Source organism: Petaurus breviceps, unplaced genomic scaffold, assembly GCF_028583685.1.
Source record: "Petaurus breviceps papuanus isolate PSGF00001 unplaced genomic scaffold, PetGlider_PUasm1.0 490, whole genome shotgun sequence".
Classification (NCBI taxonomy): Eukaryota; Metazoa; Chordata; class Mammalia; order Diprotodontia; family Petauridae; genus Petaurus; species Petaurus breviceps.
Window position 1 is genome coordinate 28,235,204 of NW_027186352.1, and position 6,197 is coordinate 28,241,400.

Consider the following 6,197-nt stretch of genomic DNA (forward strand, 5'->3'; position numbering starts at 1 on the left):
TTTAAATAGTAAGTCTTTTGAAGAGAACCAGGTCTCTATTAAAATAAGGAGATAAAAAGAATGATTTTGAAATCCTAATAATTTAGAGTGCTGTCATGAATTTTCAACAAATGTAGTCTACTCATCCTTGAAAACTCTGTAGTATTTTACATTGTTTTGGGGAAAGGAAGAAGTAGACAAAAGAAAAGCCCACATTATCTCACTCCAGGTGATCCCTTAGCACCTGATAGGATTGGAGAGTGTATGGCTTGGGTTTGCACTCCAGGAATGACTGCATATGAGAAATCAAAGAGAAGGGCCTGAGAGATTCATGAAGGGAGGGGTCATTTCCAGGTGGAGGGACTTTGAAGGTTTTATGATACAAGTGATGATTAGCAAAGATATATCCTGATATACAGCTACAGCTAAAGATATAGATAGAAACATATCTATCTATATTTTATTTACAAAATGCTCTAGAGAGAGACTAAGATCTATATCAATGCTTATTTTTACTTCTTCTCTAGTACAAAGATTATAGGGACATTTTTTTTACCATATAATTTTTATAACTTTTTTTTCTTTCTTTTGTTTTATTTTTTAGTTTACATCATTCATTTCCACAAGACTTTGAGCTACAAATTTTCTCCCCGTCCTTCCCACACCCATCACCACACTGAATACCACCTTCCCCAAACTTCTCTCTCCCATATTGTCCCCTATCCCCCCTCTGACTTTCCAGTAGGGCATGTTGGATCTCTATGCCCCAGTGCCTGTATATCTTATTACCCAGTTATGTGTAAAATAATAATAATAATTATTATTATATATTTAAACATTTGATTTTTTTTTGGATTTACAGTTTTATTTATAGAAAACAAAACAGATGTACTGATGAGATCTACCTAGAACATTTTTCATTATAATGACATTTACAGTTTTATGCAATACCTTGGAAAAAGAGGACAGCTTCAATTTTACAACAAAGATAGGAAACACACATATAAAGACAAATGTTGACAGAGCTTAACATCACAAGTGGACTATCCATTCTTGATACAAAACCCCAGGAATCACTGCTCTGGACAACTAGAGCCTCTTAATCTGACTGTCCACATCATCAGAATACAGATGGTTAAAGGCCATTTTGCCAGAAATTTGTTTGCCAGGATCATAGACCAACATTTTAGAGAGCAGATTGATGCAGTTTTCATCAAGGTTCTTGACATGTGATGTCAAACTTCCTGGTTTCCACTTGGGGAATGTATTCTTATAATACTGAAGTGACTCAACTTCCTGCCACACTTCATTATTAGGAGTCCCCAAAGCCCTGAAGATTCAACAAAGCTGGTCAATTTCAGAATCACCGTGGAAAAGGGGCTTCTTGGTTGCTAATTCAGCCAATATTGTGCCTATTCTCCAAATATCTGGCAGACCCCAGCAACACCTCTGGAGACCCGTACCACAGTGTTACTACCTAGTGTGTATAGACCCTTATAGGAATTCTAAAGGCCTGTGCAAGTCCAAAGTCAGCTAGCTTAATTAAAGCTTTATCATCTATTAACAGATTTTGAGGTTTCAAATCTCTGTGAAGAACTCGTTGTGAGTGACAAAAGACAATGCCTTGTAAGATTTGGGACAAATAACTTTTAACCAGTGATGAATCCTTTTACTGGCCAGGAGGGATAGAATCCAAGTATTTCTTGAGGTCCTGTAATGGGAATGTAAATTTAAAAGATCTTCCCTGCCCCTAGGCTAAAGTGCACCTGGAGCCTGGGGTGGGAGGCTTGTTTTTCAGTAGATACTTCTTGATTGGCCAGTGGGTCCAAAAGGTTGTTACATTGTCTCAGCCAGGAGAAGGCTATATAAGCCCTGATGTGTAGCTTTGTTTTGGGACTCACTTTGAGAAGTGTTCTGTGATTTGATCTGAATTCTGGGAAGCCGTTGTTGAGAGTCCCCCAGCTTTGAAAAACCCAGATGTGGAAACCCAGATGTTGACTGGGTATGGATGTAATGTTTGGACAGTTTGGAAATCTGTCTACTTGATCTGTTTCTGTCTTGATAATTCTGCCTGTATGCTTTGAAGTTCGGGGTGCTGACCTATTTCCCCTGAACAAGGTAAACGATATATGTCTGACTGATTAAAGTAAGCTTGTTAACCCATTTTGAGTTGCTTTCCTTTAACAAAGCAGATCCAAGAACCTGTGGTAGCTGCAAACCCTGAGGACGCTTGGGGTGCTTGCTGCTACAAAATATTAAGACCTGGAATCCCAATTATGACCTGGGTAATGAGTACCCCAACTTCTCACAGAATTGGACATGCCCAAGAGGCTAGTATAATCAAATGGAAGTGGTATATTCAAAATAGAGTGAAAACAGGCAAAAGTGGAGTCTCTGCTCTGCATGAATCTATAGCAAACATAGAAATTGAGAGGAATGACACACCCCCTGAGCCAAAGCAACAGTTGGTACAGTCCACTGTAAAATGGAATGAGGGATATGATGTATTAACTGAGGAACAAAAGAGACATGCATGGTTTACTGATGGGACAGCAAAATATTTGGGGCAAAAAAGACATTGGAAAGCAGTGGCCTATAACCCATGCACTAGAAGGACTTTGGAAAGTACTGGGATAGGTGCAAGTAGCCAATATGCTGAACTTATGGCAGTATATCAAGCCATCAAAATAGAACAAGGAGGACAGTGTCATATATTCACTGATTCATGGGCGGTAGCTAATGGGTTAGCTACATGGATGCCCATGTGGAAAAATGAAAATTGGGAAATTCATGGTAAACAAGTCTGGGGCAAAGAATTATGGGAAGATATCTGGAACATGTCTTTGGTCACTGACTTGTCGGTTTTTCATGTAGATGCTCACGTGGCCCCCCACCACACCAGAACGTGAGTACAATGCTCATGCTGATCGACTGGCAAAGATTGCTACTGAACATATTGTCCCTACTTTGACAACAACTGATGATCTGGTATTAGCAAAATGGGTCCACCAAACAGCAGGCCATTTGGGGGTCCAGGCCACACACCAGTGGGCACAAGATCGAGGTATTAGTATCTCTCATTCACTGTTAAAACAGATAGCAGAAGACTGTCATATATGTCAATTGGAAAAGGAGCAAACTGTTCCTCGGGTAGTAACTGGAGAGATAGCAAGAGGAAAAGTCCCAGCCCAAATCTGGCAAATAGATTATATTGGTCCACTACCACTGGATAAAGGATGCAGATTTATATGTACTTGTGTTGACACCTATTCAGGTGTACTAGTAGCTTGTCCTTATAAGAATGCAATCCAGAAAAACACTTGTAAAACTCTAGATCTCATAAGTCTATATTATGGAACCCCAATGCAGATTCAAAGTGACAATGGGTCACATTTCAAAGGCAATGAAATGAAGAAGTATTGTATACTAAACAATATAGAATGGATATATCATATTCCATATTATCCAGAAGCATCTGGGTTAATTGAAAGAATGAATGGATTACTGAAAGAACAGTTGAGGAAGTTAAGTTCCAATAATTCATATCAACATTGGAAGGATAATTTGTTCATGGTTTTGCGTAATTTGAATAATAGACCATTGGGAGGAAGTACACCTCTAGCCAGAATGATGACCCCCAATTTGAAAATTAGCAAACAACAAACACACAAGATCCCAAATATTGAGTATTGGACCTTGAGGCCAGATGTCCCAGCACCGTACCCAGGACCACCTGGTTCGGTGGGGTATGATTTACATTGTTTAGAGGACTTTTGGTTAGACAGGAAAGAAGTAAGAAAAATTTCCACTGGGATATGCATAAGAATCCCTAAAAATCACTTTGGACAGATTTTACCCAAATCAGGATTAGCAGCTCAAGGAATACATGTATTGGCTGGAGTAATAGATTCTAATTATCAAGGAGAAATTGTTGTAACATTCCAGAATTTAGGTGAAGGGCCCATACAGATTCACAAAAATGATAGGATAGTTCAAGTGATTATCATTCCTTGTAAAACAATACCACTTGTAAAAACTGACCCTCCTTCCAAAATAACTGTCACAGGAATTGAAGGATTTGGTTCTACTGATAGAATAAAATCAGGAGCTAAAGTATGGGTAAAACAGAAGCCAGATGATGTTCCAAAGGCTGCAGAGATTATAGCCTATGGGAAGGATAACACTGTAACTATTGTTTATTCTGGAGAAGATGATTACAAAATTGTACCCTTAAGTCATTTATTCTACCGTGAGTGAGGCTACAATAGTCTGGTTATTGTCTCTTTGCTTCTTCTTGATTTTTTGTTTGTTCACCTTGTTTGTTAGATTTGTTTCCACAGGCTTGGTACCCTCCATCTGTAGATGCCTGATAGCTTAATCTGGATGTCACCCCCTGTCTGCAACTGTGATGTGTCACCCTTGGACCTGGCATCAAGCATATTAAGAACTGACCTCTCAAATGGGACCCCTTAGGACAGGGACAGCTCTACATCCGATTTCAGCAGCAAGTAGCCATAGAAGAAGAGATCTTCACCCCTTACCACAAGATTTTGGGGCCCCATTTGTTCGGGGTGGGGGGAATGATGGGGAGCTTGTGCTCAAGCCCCACCCTAAAATATGGTTTTCTGTGTTTATTGTGTGCTATTCTTGTTATATTGTTGTGAAATTTTGTTGACTGTATTCCTACTGTATTTTTGCCAAGTAAGGGACATGAAAGATCTTGGGGCTGAATGTAAGGGTTATGGGATTTAAAGATCTTCCATGCCCCATTGGATGTGCTGACGTAGCAGGAAGGGGCAGAGCAAGCGAAAGCGAAAGCCAGAGAAAGCAAAAGCCAAGCTAGTGTTCCTGCAGTGGCTGGTGGTGGTGGCTACGGGGGTGGCAGCAGCAGAGGCAGCGGCAGCACGAAGCCCTTTTTGAGTTAGAACTGCTAAGGACTTTCTGCTAAGGACTCCTGCTGAGGACTGCCAGGGGCCGGAGCTGCTGGGAGCCGCTTCCAGGACGCTGGGTGGTTGCTGTGCATGGGGAGAGGAGGACCTTTGCCTGAGGAAGCCTGTTCTGTTTTAAAGGCTTGAAAATGTGGGTGCTTTCTACTTTATCTACCTGTGCCAATGTCATAACTACTCTGATGGCTTTCACTTTCTGGTTTTGGGACTCAGTCTTTTGGTATCTTAATAAATTTTCCAGCTTATTCCCTTATATGACAAGCATGATGTATTTTGTGATGGATAATTATATCAGCATATTTGTAATCTCTATAGGCATTGTGAATATGGCATTGCTGATACAGGTCCATAGAGAGAAATTCAAAAATAAGATAGCGTATAGCATCCTGCATGAGTACATCTTGAAGGCTGATAATGTTAGGATGACAAAGTTCTTTCAACAGAGAAATTTCTTGAATTGCAGTACTTGGAATGCCCTCCTCCTGGCTCTCTAATCTGATTTTCTTCATGGCTACCACCTGACCTGAAGTTTTATGCCGATCCTTATATACAACACCATAGGTACCTTCCCCAATTTTCTCAATATTTGTGTAGTTCTCCATAGCTATTCAATATGCTGGAGACTCCAAGAAGGCCGAGGCTGAAGGGGCAGCGGCGGCAGGTGGCTGCAGCAACAGCAAAACTTTCTCGACCACCTCAGCTCCCAGGATGCCGACTCTAAACATTTGATTTTAAAACTTTGAATTCCAGATTCTTTCCCTTCCTCACTTGTCACCCACCCTTATTAGGAAGAAAAGCAATTCAATATAGGTTGTACATGTGTAGCTATGCAAAACATTTCCATAGTGGATATATTGTGAAAGAAAGACTATATTTCCCTCTCTCCTATCCCACATCCTACTTGTTCTAGTCTCTATATTGATCCTTTCCCTTTCCAACTTACCTCCCCCCAGCCTGCCCTTGCTTCTATCACTCCTGTCTCATCATTTTCTCCCCCATCCTCCTGTAGGGTAACGTACCCTATTTAGAGTGTATACCATGCCCTCCCTAAGCTTAATTCATTGAGAATAAGGTCGACTCATTCCCTTTTGCCTTCTGTTCTTCGCCTCCATTGTAACAGTTTTCCCTTGCCTCTTTTATATGAGATAATTTACCCCATTCTGTCTCTCCCATCTCATCTCATTATATTCCTTTCTTACTGCTTAATTTCACTTTTTAAGTATCATCCCTTCATTCAATTGCACTTCTGCCCTCTGTCTATGTATACCTCTT

General features: G+C 40.4%; 1 long non-coding RNA gene across 1 annotated transcript; it reads right to left on the bottom strand.

The window, feature by feature from the left end:
• Window positions 1–817: 817 nt before the first annotated feature.
• Window positions 818–5,583, bottom strand: LOC138172194 (uncharacterized). The gene is made up of 2 exons (XR_011171071.1): window positions 5,480–5,583; window positions 818–1,484 (listed from the first exon to the last, which is right to left on the bottom strand). It is a non-coding gene; the product is annotated as an uncharacterized lncRNA (long non-coding RNA).
• Between the last annotated feature and the right edge of the window lie 614 nt (window positions 5,584–6,197).